Raw genomic sequence first — 26328 nt, 5'->3', positions numbered from 1 at the left:
GGTACCTGATCTATAAGTATACTCTGATGGGGGTTACTGATCTATAAGTGTACTCTGATGGGGGTACCTGATCTGTAAGTGTACTCTGATGGGGGTACCTGATCTATAAGTATACTCTGATGGGGGTACCTGATCTATAAGTATACTCTGATGGGGGTTACTGATCTATAAGTATACTCTGATGGGGGTACCTGATCTATAAGTATACTCTGATGGGGGTACTGATCTATAAGTATACTCTGATGGGGGTTACTGATCTATAAGTATACTCTGATGGGGGTACCTGATCTATAAGTATACTCTGATGGGGGTACCTGATCTATAAGTATACTCTGATGGGGGTTACTGATCTATAAGTATACTCTGATGGGGGTTACTGATCTATAAGTATTCTCTGATGGGGGTACCTGATCTATAAGTATACTCTGATGGGGGTACCTGATCTATAAGTATACTCTGATGGGGGTTACTGATCTATAAGTGTACTCTGATGGGGACACCTGATCTATAAGTATACTCTGATGGGGGTACCTGATCTATAAGTATACTCTGATGGGGGTACCTGATCTATAAGTATACTCTGATGGGGCACCTGATCTATAAGTATACTCTGATGGGGGTACCTGATCTATAAGTGTACTCTGATGGGGGCACCTGATCTATAAGTATACTCTGATGGGGGTACCTGATCTATAAGTATACTCTGATGGGGGTACCTGATCTATAAGTATACTCTGATGGGGGTACCTGATCTATAAGTATACTCTGATGGGGGTGCCTGATCTATAAGTGTACTCTGATGGGGGCACCTGATCTATAAGTATACTCTGATGGGGGTACCTGATCTATAAGTATACTCTGATGGGGGTACCTGATCTATAAGTATACTCTGATGGGGGTTACTGATCTATAAGTATACTCTGATGGGGGCACCTGATCTATAAGTATACTCTGATGGGGGTACCTGATCTATAAGTATACTCTGATGGGGGTTACTGATCTATAAGTATACTCTGATGGGGGTACCTGATCTATAAGTATACTCTGATGGGGGTTACTGATCTATAAGTATACTCTGATGGGGGTACCTGATCTATAAGTATACTCTGATGGGGGTTACTGATCTATAAGTATACTCTGATGGGGGTTACTGATCTATAAGTATACTGTGATGGGGGTACCTGATCTATAAGTGTACTCTGATGGGGGTTACTGATCTATAAGTATACTCTGATGGGGTTACTGATCTATAAGTATACTCTGATGGGGGCAGCTGATCTATAAGTGTACTCTGATGGGGGCACCTGATCTATAAGTGTACTCTGATGGGGTACCTGATCTATAAGTATACTCTGATGGGGGTTACTGATCTATAAGTATACTCTGATGGGGTTACTGATCTATAAGTATACTCTGATGGGGGCAGCTGATCTATAAGTGTACTCTGATGAGGGCACCTGATCTATAAGTGTACTCTGATGGGGTACCTGATCTATAAGTGTACTCTGATGGGGGTACCTGATCTATAAGTATACTCTGATGGGGGCACCTGATCTATAAGTATACTCTGATGGGGTTACTGATCTATAAGTGTACTCTGATGGGGGTACCTGATCTATAAGTATACTCTGATGGGGGTTACTGATCTATAAGTATACTCTGATGGGGTTACTGATCTATAAGTGTACTCTGATGGGGGTTACTGATCTATAAGTATACTCTGATGGGGGCAGCTGATCTATAAGTGTACTCTGATGGGGTTACTGATCTATAAGTATACTCTGATGGGGGTTACTGATCTATAAGTATACTCTGATGGGGGTACCTGATCTATAAGTGTACTCTGATGGGGGTACCTGATCTATAAGTGTACTCTGATGGGGGTACCTGATCTATAAGTGTACTCTGATGGGGGTACCTGATCTATAAGTATACTCTGATGGGGGTTACTGATCTATAAGTATACTCTGATGGGGTTACTGATCTATAAGTGTACTCTGATGGGGGTACCTGATCTATAAGTATACTCTGATGGGGGTTACTGATCTATAAGTATACTCTGATGGGGTTACTGATCTATAAGTGTACTCTGATGGGGGTTACTGATCTATCAGTATACTCTGATGGGGGTTACTGATCTATAAGTATACTCTGATGGGGGTACCTGATCTATAAGTATACTCTGATGGGGGTACCTGATCTATAAGTATACTCTGATGGGGGTTACTGATCTATAAGTATACTCTGATGGGGGTACCTGATCTATCAGTATACTCTGATGGGGGTTACTGATCTATAAGTATACTCTGATGGGGTTACTGATCTATAAGTGTACTCTGATGGGGGTTACTGATCTATAAGTATACTCTGATGGGGGTTACTGATCTATCAGTATACTCTGATGGGGGTTACTGATCTATAAGTATACTCTGATGGGGGTACCTGATCTATAAGTATACTCTGATGGGGGTACCTGATCTATAAGTATACTCTGATGGGGGTACCTGATCTATAAGTATACTCTGATGGGGGTACCTGATCTATAAGTGTACTCTGATGGGGGTTACTGGTCTATAAGTATACTCTGATGGGGGTTACTGATCTATAAGTGTACTCTGATGGGGGTACCTGATCTATAAGTATACTCTGATGGGGGTTATTGATCTATAAGTATACTCTGATGGGGGTACCTGATCTATAAGTATACTCTGATGGGGGTACCTGATTTATATGGGGGGTGTTCAACATGATTTCTCAGCAAAACGAAGCATGGAGACATGGATGGATGGATGGATGGATGAGGGAGTTTTCTTTGAAAATTACAAATGAATTAAACATTGTTTTTGGTTTGTGTTCTCAGAGGCAGTGAAGTTCCGCTTTAATTTAGAGAGAACCGTGAATAATGGGCCTGGAATTACTGTGATCTCTCCGATATGAGTGACGATATGTATCACGTGTAGTGCAATTTACATGTTTATGTTCATATATGTGCGTGGACATGGAGGCAATGAAATTTAAACTCCCCCCCCCTTCATTGATAGTCAGTGGCAGTGAAATGTACCCCCCAAATTCCCCACATTGTTGATCATGGCAATGAAAATGAACCCCCCCATAATTCCTCCCATTGCTGGTCATCTCTCCCATCTTTACTTTTTTATTCCGGGTCTCAATGGATCACACCCTTTAAGGGATTCCTCTGGCTCAGAGCGGGACCTCCGATCCTTGCACCGTGTAGATCAGTTGTCCTAAACTCTCAGCTTTAGTCAGGGCCATCTTACTGAATGGGCACATCTGGGCACTGCCCAGGGTGGAGGGTCAGGAAAAGGTGGGGGGTGGAACACCTGATGTATGGGGACACTGAAATGAGGGAACTTGATGAATGAGGAAACCTGATGGAGGGGGACCCTGATGTATGGGGGCACTGTGATAGGGAGTCTGATGTATGGGGACACCATGATCGGGAACCTGATGTATGGGGACAATGTGATAGGAGTCTGATGTATGGGGACCCCTGATGTTCAGTATATGGGCTCTGTGATGGGGACACCTGATGCATGCTGGGAAGGGCTTCAGTGCATTAGTTTGCCTAGGGGATAAGATGGCGCTGGCTTTAGGTATTATGGTCTCTCACATGGCAACAATGGAGCTCTATGGCTGTGTTGGAACTTTAAAGGTTTGTTCAATCAATGTTTTATTTGCTTACTTTATACCGGAAGACTTCTCTTTGGTCATGCAAGAGCTAACAAGGGACCATTCCGTTTCTTGGGCTTGGAGATGCCGGGAATTGAACCCGGTGCCTCACACATACAATGCGTGTGCTCTTCCACTGAGCTACATCCCCCTTACCCTTTGGTCATGGACTGACCACAGGAAGCTACAACCTCCTGATTGATGGTCTGGGCACACTCCTAACTATAGAAGATCTCATGATGAAGCAGCAAAATCTCGTCTTCACCCAGCACAGCTGTAACCTCTTGTAGAGGATCTAGATCTGTCTCCCATGCAAAGCATCGTTCACGTAGCCACAGGGCTTTTTTTTTTTAAATTGGAACGCAGTTCCGGCACCTCCAGCTCTGAATGTATATAATGGCAAGAGGTACTGGGGTGTTCTGGAGGGCCTATCAATGCTGGCTGCTGGAGGGTCTATCAATGCTGGCTGCTGGAGGGCCTATCAATGCTGGCTGCTGGAGGGCCTATCAATGCTGGCTGCTGGAGGGCCTATCAATGCTGGCTGCTGGAGGATCTATCATTGCTGGCTGCTGTGGGATCTATTGTCACTAGTTGGAATCTATTTTTGCATGGGGGTCTATTGTTGCTGGGGGGGTCAGTTATTGGTGAGAAAGATCTCCTGTTGAGGGAGGAGTCTATTGTTGCTGGGGGGGTCAGTTATTGGTGAGAGAGATCTCCTGTTGAGGGAGGAGTCTATTGTTGCTGGGGGGGTTAGTTATTGGTGAGAGAGATCTCCTGGTGAGGGAGGAGTCTATTGTTGCTGGCTGCTGGAGGGCCTATCAATGCTGGCTACTGGGGGCTCTGTTGTTGTTTCTGGGGTCTATTGTTGCTGGAGTGGTTTTTTGTTGTGGGTTGTCAGTTGTTGCTGGGGGTTCTATTGTTGTGTTGTCATTAACACATTACATACAAATGACTTAGCGCCATAAAATGATACTTGGTTCTGTATTTTCTAAAAGGGGGGGTATTGGGAGGTGGGTAGGGGGTGGAACCAAGGTACCGTGCTTGGGAGGGGGGGTAGGGGGAGGAGACAAGGGGCAATTTAAAAGGAGGGGAGTTCCTGCACCTATCCTATGAGAAATAAAAGCCCTGCGTAGCCATAAACCTTCTTTTTATAGGGATATTACGCCCTCAGTTTTTATGTGGGGGGTGGCAAGAGGTTAAAAAATATTAAACGCACATTTCACCTGCAAAATATGTGCATTTGTTATATTCTAATTAAAGATGAACTTAGCCTTTAAAGCGGAACTTCCCTTAAAAGCGGGCTGTCTGTGTCCATAGAAACACATAGCGTGGCTTGACCCCGCCCCCCGCGCTGGATTGATACACGACTCAGGTAAGTGTAAAAATATCTTTTACCTTAATTCAGGGAACGCATTAAGGTAAAAAAACTCTTTAGAACCACTTTAAGGGCCGGTATCTGTGGAGGCCACCCATTCCTCCTTATAGAGGAACGGAAAAGTGAAAGCTCCGCCCATCCTCCCTCCCCCCGCACCCCCAACCCCCCCCTGTAACAGCATTCTTTGTTTGTTTGTTGTAGGGGGTACCTTTTTCTGACAGGTATCCACTCCCACTCCCACAATTCTCACTCTCACCTACCTAAGAATTACGGAAGCTTGGCCCACCACCCGCCCGCCCTCAGCCTCCTGGGACACGTCACATGATCCAGGAGGCTGCGGGACCCGTGTGAAAGTGCAGCGAACTTTGCCTTTACAGCAGAACTTCACTTAAACGTTATGGTGGTTCTAAAGGCTCCAGGTTGTTTACCTTCATTCATTCTATGCATCCCATCCTGTGTGCAGCATCAGCCCCTCCCCCCTAATTGTCACCTAGACCCCCCTCTAGATCCAGCGATGTGCACTGAGGGAGAGGACAGGAGAGTGTTCGGGGGCCCCGAGAAGAGGAGGATCCGGGCTGCTCTGTGCAAACCCATCACACAGCATGTAAGTATAGACATGTTTGTTATTTGTTTCTTAAAAAGCCTTTAGAATCACTTTAAAGTTCCTCTTATCTCCACCACACTGTAACAATATTTGTTTTCTGGGGGCGGGTTCCTTTTTCAGACAGGTACCTGCCCCCACTTCCGCAATTCTAACCTAGATGGGAGTTATAGAAGCAACCTTCTTCCACCTCTCACCCCTGCACCCCCTGCCACCTCTCTTCCAGCATTGCATCTCCTGTAATCTACCTACAACACTGCTTTCCATGACATCCCCTGCCACCCTCTTCTAGCACTGCTCACCCCTGCATCCCCTGCCACCCTCATCTAATGCTGCTCACCCCTGCATCCCCTGCCACCCTCTTCAAGCACTGCTCATCCCTGCATCCCCTGCCACCCTCTTCTAGCACTGCTCACCCCTGCATCCTTTGCAACCCTCATCTAATGCTGCTCACCCATGCATCCTTTGCAACCCTCATCTAATGCTGCTCACCCCTGCATCCCCTGCTACCCTCTTCCAGAGCTGCTTACCTCCACATCCCTTGCCACCCTTATCCAACCTTGCACACCTTTGTGGTCCTTGCAACCCTCTTCCAATGCTGCTGAAGTCTGCATCCCCTACAACCCTTTTCCAGCATTGCTTACGTCTGCACTCTGCTAACACTGCTCACCTCTACACCCCCCTAATGTAATGCTGATCACTTGGGCCCCATTCACACCTGAGCATTTTGTAGCGTGAAGCTCCAAAATGCTGAAGGATGAAACAAAAATCAGTTCTCTATGGAGACGGTTCACATCTCCACTCCAAGTCTCCTGAAGATCAAAAGCGTTTTGGAGTTACTTTTGTATCTTGATTCGGGCAGATTGGTGCGTTTTTTTAAGCGTTTTTTTCTTCATAGAAATGCATTGTAAATTGTGATTTGCGCATTCTTGAGCGTTTTAATTCTCAAATGAAATTTTTTTTTTAATAATAATAACTAATTAACCCTTAACCGCCAACCCTAAAAATAAATTAATAGAAATATTTATAAAAACACTCTAACCCTAATATATAAAGAGGGGGGAACCCCTAACCCCAACATCTAACTCCTAACTTTAACCCTGACACCAAACCCTAAACTTAACACCAAACTCTAATCCTAACACCTAACCCTTAACCTCAACTACTAATCCTAACACTTAATCCTTAACCTCAACTACTAATCCTAACACCTAACCCTTAACCTCAACTACTAATCCTAACACCTAATCCTTAACCTCAACTACTAATCCTAACACCTAACTCTTAACCTCAACTACTAATCCTAACACTTAACCCTTAACCTCAACTACTAATCCTAACACCTAACCCTTAACCTCAACTACTAATCCTAACACTTAACCCTTAACCTTAACTACTAATCCTAACACCTAACCCTTAACCTCAACTACTAATCCTAACACCTAACTCTTAACCTCAACTACTAATCCTAACACTTAACTCTTAACCTCAACTACTAATCCTAACACTTAACTATTAACCTCAACTACTAATCCTAACACCTAACCCTTAACCTCAACTACTAATCCTAACACCTAACCTTAACCTCAACTACTAATCCTAACACTTAACTCTTAACCTCAACTACTAATCCTAACACCTAATCCTTAACCTCAACTACTAATCCTAACACTTAACCCTTAACCTCAACTACTAATCCTAACACCTAACCCTTAACCTCAACTACTAATCCTAACACCTAACCTTAACCTCAACTACTAATCCTAACACTTAACTCTTAACCTCAACTACTAATCCTAACACCTAATCCTTAACCTCAACTACTAATCCTAACACCTAACCTTAACCTCAACTACTAATCCTAACACTTAACTCTTAACCTCAACTACTAATCCTAACACCTAATCCTTAACCTCAACTACTAATCCTAACACTTAACCCTTAACCTCAACTACTAATCCTAACACTTAACCCTTATCCTCAACTACTAATCCTAACACCTAACCTTAACCTCAACTACTAATCCTAACACCTAACCTTAACCTCAACTACTAATCCTAACACTTAACTCTTAACCTCAACTACTAATCCTAACACCTAACCCTTAACCTCAACTACTAATCCTAACACCTAACTTCACCCTAGCAAAAAACTAATTCAATAAAAGTTGATGATAAAGCTAAAAAAAAGCTCAAAAGCTTTTCAATTTAGGATGAAACAAATGATATTTTTCTCTATTAGCTATTTTAAAAACATCAAAGCTCAAAAACGCTGTACAAAAAACGCACAAAAAAATGCCTGAAAAAACACTCCAAAATGAGACACTCAGGTGTGAATGTAGTCTTATACATCCCTTGCACCCTTCTTCCAACACAGCTCACCTCCATCTCCTGCCAACCTCTCGTTGGAAAGGGTGGCAGGGGATGTAGAGGTGAGCAGTGTTGGGGGAGGGTGGCAGGGGATGTAGAGGTGAGCAGTGTTGGGAGAGGGTGGCAGGGGATGTAGAGGTGGGCAATGTTGGGAGAGGGTGGCAGGGGATGCAGAGGTGGGCAGTGCTGGGAGAGGGTGGCAAGGGATGCAGAGGTGGGCAGTGTTGGGAGAGGGTGGCAGGGGATGCAGAGGTGGGCAGTGTTGGGAGAGGGTGGCAGGAGATGCAGAGGTGGGCAGTGTTGGGAGAGGGTGGCAGGGGATGCAGAGGTGGGCAATGTTGGGAGAGGGTGGCAAGGGATGCAGAGGTGGGCAGTGCTGGGAGAGGGTGGCAAGGGATGCAGAGGTGGGCAGTGTTGGGAGAGGGTGGCAGGGGATGCAGAGGTGGGCAGTGTTGGGAGAGGGTGGCAGGGGATGCAGAGGTGAGCAGTGTTGGGAGAGGGTGGCAAGGGATGCAGAGGTGGGCAGTGCTGGGAGAGGGTGGCAAGGGATGCAGAGGTGAGCAGTGCTGGGAGAGGGTGGCAGGGGATGCAGAGGTGGGCAGTGTTGGGAGAGGGTGGCAGGGGATGCAGAGGTGGGCAATGTTGGGAGAGGGTGGCAAGGGATGCAGAGGTGGGCAGTGTTGGGAGATGGTGGCAGGGGATGCAGAGGTGGGCAGTGTTGGGAGAGGGTGGCAGGGGATGCAGAGGTGAACAGTGTTGGGAGAGGGTGGCAAGGGATGCAGAGGTGGGCAGTGCTGGGAGAGGGTGGCAGGGGATGCAGAGGTGGGCAGTGTTTGGAGAGGGTGGCAAGGGATGCAGAGGTGAGCAGTGTTGGGAGAGGGTGGGAAGGGATGCAGAGGTGGGCAGTGTTTGGAGAGGGTGGTTATACCGAGACCATTGCTGCAGCTGCAGTCACAACCATGGTATCTTTTTGCTGTAGCAGGGATCTGAGCGGCTGAAAATCCAGGGCGATAAAACTGCGGTCACCGCACAGTGTGAATTGGCCCTTCTTGTGTTTGGACTGGAGCGGGATCTAGGCTGTCTTTCTTCCTTTTCTTCCCAAGCCAGCCATACATGGATGAAATTTTGATCTGTCGATGGGCAGGCTGGTGATACTAAAGTTGATCGGTACCACCAACCTGTCTGGTTTTTTCGCCCGATCACTGTTGGTGGTTATAGATGCCAGCAGTGATCATTGTATTCTGTCGGTGGAGAAGGCTCCACGCCGGATGAACACAGTAGCGCTGTGGGAGGGATTCTCCCACCAACACGGACTGTGCTGATAGGAGAATCAAGCAATTGTCTTTCCTAGGTTGAAGGAAAGAAAATTGTATAATGTGTGGCCTGGCCTGCCTGTAAGCCGGCCATAGACAGATGAACATTTTGCTGGTTCATCCATGGGCCGGCCGATTGTTCTGAAGTCGTTCCATCGATCATCTTTAGTTCCTCCAGCGTCTTGTTGGGTTTTTATTTGTTTGAGTGCGATTCCTCCCCCCATCGTTGTCTGTCTTTCTTCCATTGCTGACTTTGTTGACGGGGAAATTGAGCAATTTTCTGTCCTTCGCCCCGTTTGGGTTTCCTTCTTCCTTCACTGCAGATCCCCTTTTTATCGCTGCACATCTTGCTTCCATACCTGTGAGTGCGGTTTCCGTCACGGTGCGTCTTTTTTCCATCACTGCAAGTAAATCTTCCATCGCTGAAAGTTCTTTTTTCTTCGCTATGCGATTTTTTTCCATCGCTGCGAGTTCTTCTTTCTTCGCTTTGCGATTTTTTTCCATCGCTGCGAGTTCTTCTTTCTTCGCTTTGCGATTTTTTTCCATCGCTGCGAGTTCTTCTTTCTTTGCTTTGCGATTTTTTTCCATCGCTGCGAGTTCTTCTTTCTTCGCTGTGCATTTTACATTCATGGCTGCGAGTTCTTCTTCTAGCGCTGTGTGTTTTACTTCCATCATTGCGAGTTCTTCTTCCTTCATTGTGCATTTCTCTCCAGTCGCTACAAGTTCTTCTTCCGTTGCGGTGCGTCTGTTTTCCATCGCAGCGAGTCCTTCCGCCATTATGTGTACATCAGCCATGGCTGCTTGTCTTTCTTCTATCACAGCAAGTCCTTCTTTCATATCTCTGCTTCCTTCTTCCATCATCATGTGTTCTTCATCCATTGCTGTGCGTCTTTCTTCAATTGCTGCTGCTTCTTTCATGTCTGGTTCTTCCATCATTATGTGCACTTCATCCATCTCTGTGCGTCTTTCTTTCATGGTTGGGAGTCTTTCTGTTATGTCTGGGAGTCCTTCTTCCATCGCCTTTAGTTTCTCCATCACTTTTGGTCTGTCCTTGCAGTATTGAATTCTGTAGAGATAAACAAAGATATGTGATAAGAATGTGTCCATAAACAATCAGAAATTCTCAGAAGTAATAGCCGACTCCATCTAAATCGTTACACCCCATCACCCATCTGTTACTGTCACCAGCGGCCTCAGTTCATTCACCTCTTCCATAGAACAAATGTTAGGGGTGCGATATCCTCATTGTGACCAGTGAGGGGCTTGTGCTGCTAAACCCCGGGCAATGAGCACAGAAAACACCCCACCCCCATCCGATCAACTACCTACCTATAAGGAAAGGGTAACTATCGGGAGGGGGGCTCAGATACAGTGGGTGATAGCATGAAGATGTGTAATGTAGAAAATGGAGAAAACCTAGGAAGAACATGTGATAACTTACCCAAAGTAGCATGCTGCTGCGCTGGTGATGGTCAGTGCTAGAACAACGAGTCCAACGATTACAGCCACTAATGGAAGGACGCCATTTTTCTTCAATTGATAGAGCGTATCGGCGATATATTTCACAGAAGGATCGATGACTGGTATTCCTGAATTAGAGGTCCTGGTCTCAGTTGTTGTTGGTGGAGACATCCTGGAGACCTTGTCGGTGACCAGAGAGGGTCCAATAGGAACATCTATGCTTCCCGAATCATGGTCACTGATCTCAGGCATTGGTGGAAGCATCCTGAAGCCCTCGGTGTCAGTGACTGAAGGGAGCTCACTATTTATATCTAGGCTTCCCGCATCATAGTCACTGGTCTCAGGCATTGGTGGAGACATCTTGGAGCCTTCAGTGTCCGTGACTGAAGGGAGCTCGCCATTTATATCTAGGCTTCCTGAATCATAGTAAGCATAGTCACTGGTCTCAGGCATTGGTGGAAGCATCCTGGAGCCCTCGGTGTCAGTGACTGAAGGGAGCTCACTATTTATATCTAGGCTTCCTGCATCATAGTCACTGGTCTCAGGCATTGGTGGAGACATTCCGGAGCCCTCGGTGTCAGTGACTGAAGGAGGCTCGCTGTCTGTATATAGGATTCCTGCACCATAGTCACTGGTCTCATTTGTCGATGGAGACATTCCGGAGCCCTCGGTGTCAGTGACTGAAGGGGGCTCGCTATCTGTATATAGGATTCCTGCACCATAGTCACTGGTCTCAGTTGTCGATGGAGACATCCCGGAGCCCTCGGTGTCAGTGACTGAAGGGGGCTCGCTGTCTGTATATAGGATTCCTGCACCAGAGTCACTGGTCTCATTTGTCGATGGAGACATTCCGGAGCCCTCGGTGTCAGTGACTGAAGGGGGCTCGCTGTCTGTATATAGGATTCCTGCACCATAGTCATTGGTGTCAGTTGTTGATGGAGACATCCCGGAGCCCTCGGTGTCAGTGACTGAAGGGGGCTCGCTGTCTGTATATAGGATTCCTGCACCAGAGTCACTGGTCTCATTTGTCGATGGAGACATTCCGGAGCCCTCGGTGTCAGTGACTGAAGGGGGCTCGCTGTCTGTATATAGGATTCCTGCACCATAGTCATTGGTGTCAGTTGTTGATGGAGACATTCCGGAGCCCTCGGTGTCAGTGACTGAAGGGGGCTCGCTGTCTGTATATAGGATTCCTGCACCATAGTCATTGGTGTCAGGCATTGGTGGAGACATTCCGGAGCCCTCGGTGTCAGTGACTGAAGGGGGCTCGCTGTCTGTATATAGGATTCCTGCACCATAGTCATTGGTGTCAGGCATTGGTGGAGACATTCCGGAGCCCTCGGTGTCAGTGACTGAAGGGGGCTCGCTGTCTGTATATAGGATTCCTGCACCATAGTCACTGGTCTCATTTGTCGATGGAGACATTCCGGAGCCCTCGGTGTCAGTGACTGAAGGGGGCTCGCTGTCTGTATATAGGATTCCTGCACCATAGTCATTGGTGTCAGGCATTGGTGGAGACATACCGGAGCCCTCGGTGTCAGTGACTGAAGGGGGCTCGCTGTCTGTATATAGGATTCCTGCCCCATAGTCACTGGTCTCATTTGTCGATGGAGACATTCCGGAGCCCTCGGTGTCAGTGACTGAAGGGGGCTCGCTGTCTGTATATAGGATTCCTGCACCATAGTCATTGGTGTCAGTTGTTGATGGAGACATTCTGGAGCCCTCGGTGTCAGTGACTGAAGGGGGCTCGCTGTCTGTATATAGGATTCCTGCACCATAGTCACTGGTGTCAGGCATTGGTGGAGACATTCCGGAGCCCTCGGTGTCAGTGACTGAAGGGGGCTCGCTGTCTGTATATAGGATTCCTGCACCAGAGTCACTGGTGTCATTTGTCGATGTAGACATTCCGGAGCCCTCGGTGTCAGTGACTGAAGGGGGCTCGCTGTCTGTATATAGGATTCCTGCACCATAGTCATTGGTGTCAGTTGTTGATGGAGACATTCCGGAGCCCTCGGTGTCAGTGACTGAAGGGGGCTCGCTGTCTGTATATAGGATTCCTGCACCATAGTCACTGGTGTCAGGCATTGGTGGAGACATTCCGGAGCCCTCGGTGTCAGTGACTGAAGGGTGCTCGCTGTCTGTATATAGGATTCCTGCACCATAGTCACTGGTCTCAGTTGTTGATGGAGACATTCCGGAGCCCTCGGTGTCAGTGACTGAAGGGGGCTCGCTGTCTGCATATAGGATTCTTGCACCATAGTCACTGGTCTCAGTTGTTGATGGAGACATTCCGGAGCCCTCGGTGTCAGTGACGGAAGACGTTGCATTCTGTATTTGTACGTCTCCGTGGTGCTCCTTGACTGTCTCGGTATCAGCGGTCTCATAAGTAGGATCTGTTAAAAGAAAAACAAAGGAAATGAGCTTCCAATGAACAAGAATGTGATATATTGCAGCTTAGCAATTATTAGGTGTGGTGGCCATAGACGGTTGGAGGCCGAGATTCCATCTGTGTATGGACAAGCTGAATGTGCCGTGTTAATCCATCAACTTGGGTACAACCAGCCAGCCGGATTTACTTGCAGTTATCGCTAGAGGCTGCTGTAGCTGCTAGCGATAATCCCTGTCTTCTCCCGGTCGGGGCGGGTGGGGGAAGAAGACAATCACTCGGCAGAAGGGATTCCCCTGTCAGCACTGTCTGTGTTGGTGGGGGAATCATGTGAATTTCTTTCCTGTAACCCGTGGAAATGTTCACTGTCCGTGGCCTGCCTAAGGCAGGACATAGATGGAGCAAATCTCTTTCCTGCACCCTGTGTTCATTCAGTTCCCCCCATCTATACAGGGGAATCCCTGCCACTGTGCCCTTGTGTTCTCCCAGCGGGGCGGGGGTGGGGGGCGGAAGCAGTCCCTGCAGGGAGAACACAATGGTGATTGCTAGCAGCAATAATCGCACGTAAAATCTGCCAGGCGGGTTGTACTCGGGCGGATCAATTGATCAGCTTGGGTACATTCAGCCTGCCCATACACCGGTCGGATTTCGGTACCTGCTGAACCGGCCGACATTCCAACTGTCTATTTCCGGCCTTAGACAGGTGTGGTGACAGCATTGCTAATTAGTGGGGGCGGGGCTTTTCCATGGACCAGATCTAATGGAATTAATTTAACATTCATTTAATTAGTGGATAAGAATGTAAATCCCAACTCCAGCAAACATGTATTATAGCAGTTACAGGTCACAGGTTGTACACAAGGGAATAATGACTATTGAAAGCACCCCTGTCAAGGGGTAAATGGTTTGTCCCAACCCAGCAGACTTTCTGGCAGGCAATCCATTATGTTATAGGGGATGGGGGACTCAGAAACAAAGACTGCTGCATTACTGACAGTGACAGGCTGGACCAGAGATGTCATTTGTGGCCAGAGTGCCACTTGTATTGTCCCTATAGGTGTATAGTGTGAGCCGTGATGGTGAGATCTACAATACATCACATTGCAATGACCAGCCATCTCCTGTGTTGATGACTTTTAGGTATAATATGTGCCTATGACCCTTGTGTGGGGGAGGAAACTGGCCGGGAAAGGGTTAAAAATTACCCAGCAGCCCTCACCCCCACATAGCTGGAGAAGACCCCCATATAATGAACAAAAATCCAAAGCAACACTTACCATTTACTTGAACAATGACCTTCCTGAAGGGATGATGGTGGACGTTGTCCACGGTGAGGCGGACCTCGTAGGTTCCGCTGTCTCTGTGCAGGACCGGGCTGATGACCAAGGAGCAGTCCTCTTCAATTGAGCGGGTCAGGTGCAGATGGAACCTTTTCCCTTGGAACTTCTGCAGGTTGATGTCAGTTTGGCGCAGGATGGGTCTGTAGGGACCGCCTCCTTCCGGAGTCATTCCCCACTCGATCCCAACATTGCTGGCTCCAGAGAGATCCTCTGTGGTGAACACACATGGGATCACCAGTTTAGATCCGGCTGTAGCCTCCAGGCGGTTGTCCAATTGCCGGGCATGAGCAAATTCCACACCAAATGCCAGCTGCAGAAAGCAGAAAGCAATGAAGACTCTTAGGAGAGTCATTGTGGAGATTTTTGTCAACAAAAATGGAAAAATGTGACAAAAAAAGAAAATACGAGTATTTTCCTTATAAATCAGGATGAAATCTGAGTATTCGCTGAGCAGATCACAAATTCAGACGAGAGAATTCACCGAGCAAATCAGACACGTGTGTTCTCTGTGTGAGTCAGGCTCAAATGACACCCAGGAAATTCAAATCTCTGCCACTGTGATGTCACTGTGATCACGGTGATGCTGCTCGACTGCACTGCTGCGAGTTGTTTTGTCAAATTCCTGCATGCTGCTCGACCGCACTGCTGCGAGTTGTTTTGTCAAATTCCTGCATGCTGCTCGACCGCACTGCTGCGATTTGTTTTGTCATTTGAATTCTTCCCTGCAGCACTGCATTGCAAATGACATGTCAACAAAGGGTTGACCCCCCCCCCCCGCCATGTTGTTTCTCCCAATGTATGACTGCTAGGGAACGATTTCCTCCATTTCAGTACATAGAGGTGTGTGGGGGGGGACTGGAGATGGGGGGCAGGACTGGGTTTTAGCTGCATTTCTTCAATTGTCACATCTCCCTGACCTCCGCTAAAAATAGATCCAATGATTTGTCAGTTGGCCAAATGTAACCGACACTTTGCTGGGAATAAAAAGGCGTCTTATCTCGGGGTGTCAGGTTTGTGAATTAACCCTTTCGCGGCCAGAGCTGTTTTTGCATTTTGTTTTGCACACATTGTTTAAAAAAATCATTCCAGGTCTGAAGATTACACAAAACCCCCCAAACATGATATATTTTCTGAAAGCAGACACCCTGGAGAATAAAATGGTGGCAGTTGCAATTTTTTATGTCACACAATATTATCGCAAAGGTCTAAGATTTTTAGTAAAAAAATACTAATATGGATTTTAGGGAAAGCAAACGCAATATATTACCCACATTTTTGGTAAAATATAACAGACGAGGTTGCACCGAGTAAATAGATACCCAACATGTCAAACCCTAAATTTGTGTGTTCCCGTGAAATGACAACAAGCTTCAGTACCCGATATTTTCTATAGGCGATGGTTTACAAGCCCGCTACAGATTATCAGTTCTGGTGATAGAATTATCACTCTCACTCCGCGCGGTGATATGTAACCTTTATATTTCAATCAACATTTTCACACTTAGATGCCCCCCGACACCTGGGTTTACATTCGTACGTGCATATATGTTGGGGGAGGGTTCAAAACTTTTTTTGCTATAAAGTTGTTTTTTTTTTTAACTTGAAATCTTTTTTTTCATTACATAGGGAGGCAAGGTGATGATATTTAGGTGACAGGTTCTCTTTAATGAGACATGTCTCCTCTGGGCTCCACTGATTGTATTCCAAGGCAGAATCACAGGATGACCCGTAAGTGATGTCATACACATCGCTTTTCAGGTCACAGCAGAACACACATCCAACCTCCTCCCTCTCCTCCACCTGCCAGCACCTGCCATGTTGGTCCCAGGCCTGCAGATGGGCAAGCAGAGCCCGGAATACATTGTGGGGGTCTGTAGGTGTACTCTGATGGGGGTACCTGATCTATAAGTATACTCTGATGGGGGCAGCTGATCTATAAGTGTACTCTGATGGGGGCTACTGATCTATAAGTATACTCTGATGGGGGCAGCTGATCTATAAGTATACTCTGATGGGGGTACCTGATCTATAAGTATACTCTGATGGGGGTACCTGATCTATAAGTATACTCTGATGGGGGTACCTGATCTATAAGTATACTCTGATGGGGGTACCTGATCTATAAGTATACTCTGATGGGCGCAGCTGATCTATAAGTGTACTCTGATGGGGGTACCTGATCTGTAAGTATACTCTGTTGGGGGTTACTGATCTATAAGTGTACTCTGATGGGGGCACCTGATCTATAAGTATACTCTGATGGGGGTACCTGATCTATAAGTATACTCTGATGGGGGTTACTGATCAATAAGTATACTCTGATGGGGGTTACTGATCTATAAGTGTACTCTGATGGGGGTTACTGATCTATAAGTATACTCTGATGGGGGTTACTGATCTATAAGTATACTCTGATGGGGGTTACTGATCTATAAGTATACTCTGATGGGGGTACCTGATCTATAAGTATATTCTGATGGGGGTACCTGATCTATAAGTGTACTCTGATGGGGGCAGCTGCTCTCTAGGCTTACACTGATGAAGACAACTGATCTGTGGGGGTACTCTGATAGAAGCAATTGATCCAAAAGTTTATTCTCATGGGGACAATAGAATGATAGGGCTACTCCGATGGTGGCAACTGATCTATGGGATTACTCCGATGGTGGCAACTGATCTATGGGAATACTCCGATGGTGACAACTGATCTATGGGAATACTCCGATGGAGACAACTGATCTATGGGAATACTCCGATGGTGACAACTGATCTATGGGAATACTCCGATGGTGACAACTGATCTATGGGAATACTCCGATGGTGGCAACTGATCTATGGGAATACTCCGATGGAGACAACTGATCTATGGGAATACTCCGATGGTGACAACTGATCTATGGGAATACTCCGATGGTGACAACTGATCTATGGGAATACTCCGATAGAGACAACTGATCTATGGGAATACTCCGATGGAGACAACTGATCTATGGGAATACTCCGATGGTGACAACTGATCTATGGGAATACTCCGATGGTGACAACTGATCTATGGGGTACTCCGATGGTGACAACTGATCTATGGGAATACTCCGATGGAGACAACTGATCTATGGGAATACTCCGATGGTGACAACTGATCTATGGGAATACTCCGATGGTAACAACTGATCTATGGGAATACTCCGATGGAGACAACTGATCTATGGGAATACAGTACTCCGATGGTGGCAACTGATCTATGGGAATACTCCGATGGTGACAACTGATCTATGGGAATACTCCGATGGTGACAACTGATCTATGGGAATACTCCGATGGTAACAACTGATCTATGGGAATACTCCGATGGAGACAACTGATCTATGGGAATACTCCGATGGAGACAACTGATCTATGGGAATACTCCGATGGTGGCAACTGATCTATGGGAATACTCCGATGGTGACAACTGATCTATGGGAATACTCCGATGGTAACAACTGATCTATGGGGGTACTCTGATAGAAGCAATCGGTCTATAACTTTACTCTCATCGGGGCAGCAGAACGATAGGGGTACCACGTAAATAATTGTCAATATTTCAAAAAGCTTTGCAGGGACACTTTTCTTTCCATCTAGCAAACCAATGTTGGCAAAGAATGTTGTTTGTTTATGGGCGGGGCATTCATTTGAAATGGGCGTCGTTCTACAGCATGGAAGTCATGATCCCAATGCCATACTTTCATTTGACATATAGAAGAGAGATATAGTTAACTTGGGAAATTAAAAACAAAAACACTGCTAGTGGCAAAAAGCATGGACACTGATCCCGGGTTCTGAAAGGTGCAGACATGAAAGTCGGTGTAAAGGCTGAAGATTGTTTCCTATATTCATTCTATGCATGAAGGTGAGAACCTTCTGTGTGCAGCAGCCCCCATAGTACTTACCTGAGCCCCATCACAATCCAGTGATGTGCACGAGAGCCTCGGCTCTCCGGGGATTGTCCCTCTTCATTGGCTGAGACAGCAATGGGAGCCATTGGCAGCTGTGTCCCCTTTTGAACATGGACAGCACCAGAACCACACCCACCCAACATTTTCTATAGGCAGCACTTTTAAAGCCCATACAGGTCATTAAAGTGGAACTTCACCCTCTCAGTCAACATCGACTATTTTCATCCTCATGCTGCCAACATTAGTAAATAGATAGGAAAGTTGTCATATTTACTTGTTTACATCTTTTTTACATTTCCTCAGTTACTTCCCGGTTTCCATGCCTAGGCAAATGATGTCACATATCCCAGGAGTCTTCAGGAGGGGAGGAGGGGTTTTCTTAGCTAAGCACACCCTCATTTCTACATGCTTGAGCTTAGGGTAGATGGATTCCAGGATGTCAATGCTACATGAATCACCTGCCCTTACTCAAGATCGCCACGACTAGAAATGCTAGGGGGAGGGGGGGTTCAACATGACTTCTCAGCAAAACGAAGCATGGAGACATGGATGGATGGATGGATGGATGAGGGAGTTTTCTTTGAAAATTACAAATGAATTAAACAGCGTTTTTGGTTTGTGTTCTCAGAGGCAGTGAAGTTCCGCTTTAATTTAGAGAGAACCGTGAATAATGGGCCTGGAATTACTGTGATCTCTCCGATATGAGTGACGGTATGTATCACGTGTAGTGCAATTTACATGTTTATGTTCATATATGTGCGTGGACATGGAGGCAATGAAATTTAACCCCCCCCCCTTCATTGGTGGTCATTGGCAGTTTAAATTACCCCCCCATAATTTCCCCCATTGTTGATCATGGCAATGAAAATCAACCCCCATAATTCCCTCCCATCACTGGTAATGTAACTGAAAAAAAACCCATAACTCCTCCCATAGCTGCTTATGGCAATAAAAAAATAACCCCCCCCCCCCCACAACTCCACTCCATTGCTGGTCATGGTAATGTAAATGACCTCCCCTATAATTCCCCCCATTGCTGGTCATCTCTCCGATCTCTACTTTGCGGTTCCGGGTCTCAATGGATCACACCCTTTAAAAGGGATTCCTCTGGCTCAGAGCGGGACCTCCGATCCTTGCACCGTGTAGATCAGTTGTCCTAAACTCTCAGCTTTAGTCAGGTCCGTCTTACTGAATGGGCACATCTGGGCACTGCCCAGGGGGGAGGGTCAGGAAAAGGTGGGGGGGTGGAACACCTGATGTATGGGGACACTGAAATGAGGGAACTTGATGAATGAGGAAACCTGATGGAGGGGGACCCTGATGTATGGGGGCACTGTGATAGGGAGTCTGATGTATTGGGACACCTGATGTACAGTATATGGGTGCTGTGATGGGGACACCATGCTAGGGAACCTGATGTATGGGGACACTGATATGGTGGAACCTGATGTATGGGGACACTGTGATAGGGAGTCTGATGTACAGTATATGGGCTCTGTGATGGGGACACCATGATCGGGATCCTGATGTATGGGGACACTGTGATAGGAGTCCAATGTATGGGCACCCTTGATGTTCAGTATATGGGCTCTGTGATGGGGACACCTGATGCATGCTGGGAAGGGCTTCAGTGCATTGGTTTGCCTAGGGGATAAGATGGCGCTGGCTTTAGGTATTATGGTCTCTCACATGGCAACAATGGAGCTCTATGGCTGTGTTGGAACTTTAAAGGTTTGTTCAATCAATGTTTTATTTGCTTACTTTATACCGGAAGACTTCTCTTTGGTCATGCAAGAGCTAACAAGGGACCATTCCGTTTCTTGGGCTTGGAGATGCCGGGAATTGAACCCGGTGCCTCACACATACAATGCGTGTGCTCTTCCACTGAGCTACATCCCCCTTACCCTTTGGTCATGGACTGACCACAGGAAGCTACAACCTCCTGATTGATGGTCTGGGCACACTCCTAACTATAGAAGATCTCATGATGAAGCAGCAAAATCTCGTCTTCACCCAGCACAGCTGTAACCTCTTGTAGAGGATCTAGATCTGTCTCCCATGCAAAGCATCGTTCACGTAGCCACAGGGCTTTTTTTTTTAAATTGGAACGCAGTTCCGGCACCTCCAGCTCTGAATGTATATAATGGCAAGAGGTACTGGGGTGTTCTGGAGGGCCTATCAATGCTGGCTGCTGGAGGGCCTATCAATGCTGGCTGCTGGAGGGCCTATCAGTGCTGGCTGCTGGAGGGTCTATCAATGCTGGCTGCTGTGGGATCTATTGTCACTGGTTGGAATCTATTTTTGCATGGGGGTCTATTGTTGCTGGGGGGGTCAGTTATTGGTGAGAGAGATCTCCTGTTGAGGGAGGAGTCTATTGTTGCTGGCTGCTGGAGGGCCTATCAATGCTGGCTACTGGGGGATCTGTTGTTGTTGCTGGGGTCTATTGTTGCTGGAGTGGTATTGTTGTGGGTTGTCAGTTGTTGCTGGGGGTTCTATTGTTGTGTTGTCATTAACACATTACATACAAATGACTTAGCACCATAAAATGATACTTGGTTCTGTATTTTCTAAAAGGGGGGGTATTGGGAGGTGGGTAGGGGGTGGAACCAAGGTACCGTGCTTGGGAGGGGGGGGGGGGTAGGGGGAGGAGACAAGGGGCAATTTAAAAGGAGGGGAGTTCCTGCACCTATCCTATGAGAAATAAAAGCCCTGCGTAGCCATAAACCTTCTTTTTATAGGGATATTACGCCCTCAGTTTTTATGTGGGGGGTGGCAAGAGGTTAAAAAATATTAAACGCACATTTCACCTGCAAAATATGTGCATTTGTTGTATTCTAATTAAAGATGAACTTAGCCTTTAAAGCGGAACTTCCCTTAAAAGCGGGCTGTCTGTGTCCATAGAAACACATAGCGTGGCTTGACCCCGCCCCCCGCGCTGGATTGATACACGACTCAGGTAAGTGTAAAAATATCTTTTACCTTAATTCAGGGAACGCATTAAGGTAAAAAAACTCTTTAGAACCACTTTAAGGGCCGGTATCTGTGGAGGCCACCCATTCCTCCTTATAGAGGAACGGAAAAGTGAAAGCTCCGCCCATCCTCCCTCCCCCCGCACCCCCCAACCCCCCCTGTAACAACATTCTTTGTTTGTTTGTTGTAGGGGGTACCTTTTTCTGACAGGTATCCACTCCCACTCCCACAATTCTCACTCTCACCTACCTAAGAATTACGGAAGCTTGGCCCACCACCCGCCCGCCCTCAGCCTCCTGGGACACGTCACATGATCCAGGAGGCTGCGGGACCCGTGTGAAAGTGCAGCGAACTTTGCCTTTACAGCAGAACTTCACTTAAACGTTATGGTGCTTCTAAAGGCTCCAGGTTGTTTACCTTCATTCATTCTATGCATCCCATCCTGTGTGCAGCATCAGCCCCTCCCCCCTAATTGTCACCTAGACCCCCCTCTAGATCCAGCGATGTGCACTGAGGGAGAGGACAGGAGAGTGTTCGGGGGCCCCGAGAAGAGGAGGATCCGGGCTGCTCTGTGCAAACCCATCACACAGCATGTAAGTATAGACATGTTTGTTATTTTTTTCTTAAAAAGCCTTTAGAATCACTTTAAAGTTCCTCTTATCTCCCCCACACTGTAACAATATTTGTTTTCTGGGGGCGGGTTCCTTTTTCAGACAGGTACCTGCCCCCACTTCCGCAATTCTAACCTAGATGGGAGTTATAGAAGCAACCTTCTTCCACCTCTCACCCCTGCACCCCCTGCCACCTCTCTTCCAGCATTACATCTCCTGTAATCTACCTACAACACTGCTTTCCAGGACATCCCCTGCCACCCTCTTCTAGCACTGCTCACCCCTGCATCCCCTGCCACCCTCTTCTAGCACTGCTCATCCCTGCATCCCCTGCCACCCTCATCTAATGCTGCTCACCCCTGCATCCCCTGCCACCCTCTTCTAGCACTGCTCACCCTGCATCCCCTGCCACCCTCTTCTAGCACTGCTCACCCCTGCATCCTTTGCAACCCTCATCTAATGCTGCTCACCCCTGCATCCCCTGCCACCCTCTTCTAGCACTGCTCATCCCTGCATCCTTTGCAACCCTCATCTAATGCTGCTCACCCCTGCATCCCCTGCCACCCTCTTCTAGCACTGCTCATCCCTGCATCCTTTGCAACCCTCATCTAATGCTGCTCACCCCTGCATCCCCTGCCACCCTCTTCCAGAGCTGCTTACCTCCACATCCCTTGCTACCCTTATCCAACCTTGCACACCTTTGTGGTCCTTGCAACCCTCTTCCAATGCTGCTGAACTCTGCATCCCCTACAACCCTTTTCCAGCATTGCTTACGTCTGCACTCTGCTAACACTGCTCACCTCTACACCCCCCTAATGTAATGCTGCTCACTTGGGCCCCATTCACACCTGAGCATTTTGTAGCGTGAAGCTCCAAAATGCTGAAGGATAAAACAAAAATCAATTCTCTATGGAGACGGTTCACATCTCCACTCCAAGTCTCCTGAAGATCAAAAGCGTTTTGGAGTTACTTTTGTAGCTTGATTCGGGCAGATTGGTGCGTTTTTTCAAGCGTTTTTTTCTTCATAGAAATGCATTGTAAATTGTGATTTGCGCATTCTTGAGCGTTTTTATTCTCAAATGAAATTTTTTTTTTAATAATAACTATAAATGAATACATAATTGTTAAATAAAATAAATATATAAATAAAGATAATTATAAATAAATAATTTGTAATAATTAACCCTTAACTGCCAACCCTAAAAATAAATTAATAGAAATATTTATATAACCCTAATATATAAAGAGGGGGAACCCCTAACCCCAACATCTAACTCCTAACTTTAACCCTGACACCAAACCCTAAACTTAACACCAAACTCTAATCCTAACACCTAACCCTTAACCTCAACTACTAATCCTAACACCTAACCCTTAACCTCAACTACTAATCCTAACACTTAACTCTTAACCTCAGCTACTAATCCTAACACTTAACTCTTAACCTCAACTACTAATCCTAACACCTAATCCTTAACCTCAACTACTAATCCTAACACTTAACTCTTAACCTCAACTACTAATCCTAACACCTAACCCTTAACCTTAACTACTAATCCTAACACCTAACCTTAACCTCAACTACTAATCCTAACACCTAACCTTAACCTCAACTACTAATCCTAACACTTAACCTTACCCTAGCAAAAAACTAATTCAATAAAAGTTGATGATGAAGCTAAAAAAAGCTCAAAAGCTTTTCACTTTAGGATGAAACAAATGATATTTTTCTCTATTAGCTATTTTAAAAACATCAAAGCTCAAAAACGCTGTACAAAAACGCACATAAAAATGCCTGAAAAAACACTCCAAAATGAGACACTCAGGTGTGAATGTAGTCTTATACATCCCTTGCACCCTTCTTCCAACACAGCTCACCTCCATCTCCTGCCAACCTCTCATTGGAAAGGGTGGCAGGGGATGCAGAGGTGGGCAGTGTTGGGGGAGGGTGGCAGGGAATGTAGAGGTGTGCAGTGTTGGGAGAGGGTGGCAGGGGATGCAGAGGTGATCAGTGTTGGGAGAGGGTGGCAGGGGATGCAGAGGTGGGCAGTGTTGGGAGAGGGTGGCAGGGGATGCAGAGGTGGGCAGTGTTGGGAGAGGGTGGCAGGGGATGCAGAAGTGGGCAGTGTTGGGAGAGGGTGGCAGGGGATGCAGAGGTGGGCAGTGTTGGGAGATGGTGGCAGGGGATGCAGAGGTGATCAGTGTTGGGAGAGGGTGGCAGGGGATGCAGAGGTGGGCAGTGTTGGGAGAGGGTGGCAGGGGATGCAGAAGTGGGCAGTGTTGGGAGAGGGTGGCAGGGGATGCAGAGGTGGGCAGTGTTGGGAGAGGGTGGCAAGGGATGCAGAGGTGGGCAGTGTTGGGAGAGGGTGGCAGGGGATGCAGAGGTGGGCAGTGTTGGGAGAGGGTGGCAGGGGATGTAGAGGTGGGCAGTGTTGGGAGAGGGTGGCAAGGGATGCAGAGGTGGGCAGTGTTGGGAGAGGGTGGCAGGGGATGCAGAGGTGGGCAGTGTTGGGAGAGGGTGGGAAAGGATGCAGAGGTGGGCAGTGTTGGGGGAGGGTGGGAAAGGATGCAGAGGTGAACAGTGTTGGGAGAGGGTGGGAAAGGATGCAGAGGTGGGCAGTGTTGGGGGAGGGTGGCAGGGGATGCAGAGGTGGTCAGTGTTGGGAGAGGGTGGCAAGGGATGCAGAGGTGGGCAGTGTTGGGAGAGGGTGGGAAGGGATGCAGAGGTGGGCAGTGTTTGGAGAGGGTGGTTATACCGAGACCATTGCTGCAGCTGCAGTCACAACCATGGTATCTTTTTGCTGTAGCAGGGATCTGAGCGGCTGAAAATCCAGGGCGATAAAACTGCGGTCACCGCACACAGTGTGAATTGGCCCTTCTTGTGTTTGGACTGGAGCGGGATCTAGGCTGTCTTTCTTCCTTTTCTTCCCAAGCCAGCCATACATGGATGAAATTTTGATCTGTCGATGGGCAGGCTGGTGATACTAAAGTTGATCGGTACCACCAACCTGTCGGGTTTTTTCGCCCGATCACTGTTGGTGGTTATAGATGCCAGCAGTGATCATTGTATTCTGTCGGTGGAGAAGGCTCCACGCCGGATGAACACAGTAGCGCTGTGGGAGGGATTCTCCCACCAACACGGACTGTGCTGATAGGAGAATCAAGCAATTGTCTTTCCTAGGTTGAAGGAAAGAAAATTGCATAATGTGTGGCCTGGCCTGCCTGTAAGCCGGCCATAGACAGATGAACATTTTGCTGGTTCATCCATGGGCCGGCCGATTGTTCTGAAGTCGTTCCATCGATCATCTTTAGTTCCTCCAGCGTCTTGTTGGGTTTTTATTTGTTTGAGTGCGATTCCTCCCCCATCGTTGTCTGTCTTTCTTCCATTGCTGACTTTGTTGACGGGGAAATTGAGCAATTTTCTGTCCTTCCCCCCGTTTGGGTTTCCTTCTTCCTTCACTGCAGATCCCCTTTCTATCGCTGCACATCTTGCTTCCATAGCTGTGAGTGCGGTTTCTGTCACGGTGCGTCTTTTTTCCATCACTGCAAGTAAATCTTCCATCGCTGAAAGTTCTTTTTTCTTCGCTATGCGATTTTTTTCCATCGTTGCGAGATCTTTTTTCTTCGCTTTGCGATTTTTTTCCATCGCTGCGAGATCTTTTTTCTTCGCTTTGCGATTTTTTTTCCATCGCTGCGAGTTCTTCTTTCTTCGCTGTGCATTTTACATTCATGGCTGCGAGTTCTTCTTTCTTCGCTTTGCGATTTTTTTCCATCGCTGCGAGTTCTTCTTTCTTCGCTGTGCATTTTACATTCATGGCTGCGAGTTCTTCTTCTAGCGCTGTGTGTTTTACTTCCATCATTGCGAGTTCTTCTTCCTTCGTTGTGCATTTCACTCCAGTCGCTACAAGTTCTTCTTCCGTCGCGGTGCGTTTGTTTTCCATCGCAGCGAGTCCTTCCGCCATTATGTGTACATCATCCATGGCTGCTTGTCTTTCTTCTATCACAGCAAGTCCTTCTTTCATATCTCTGCTTCCTTCTTCCATCATCATGTGTTCTTCATCCATTGCTGTGCGTCTTTCTTCAATTGCTGCTGCTTCTTTCATGTCTGGTTCTTCCATCATTATGTGCACTTCATCCATCTCTGTGCGTCTTTCTTTCATGGTTGGGAGTCTTTCTGTTATGTCTGGGAGTCCTTCTTCCATCGCCTTTAGTTTCTCCATCACTTTTGGTCTGTCCTTGCAGTATTGAATTCTGTAGAGATAAACAAAGATATGTGA

Source organism: Staurois parvus, unplaced genomic scaffold (genome assembly GCF_062004578.1).
Source record: "Staurois parvus isolate SC_StPar_1 unplaced genomic scaffold, SC_StPar_1.0 ptg000792l, whole genome shotgun sequence".
Taxonomy (NCBI): Eukaryota; Metazoa; Chordata; class Amphibia; order Anura; family Ranidae; genus Staurois; species Staurois parvus.
This window is presented reverse-complemented; position numbering follows the sequence as displayed.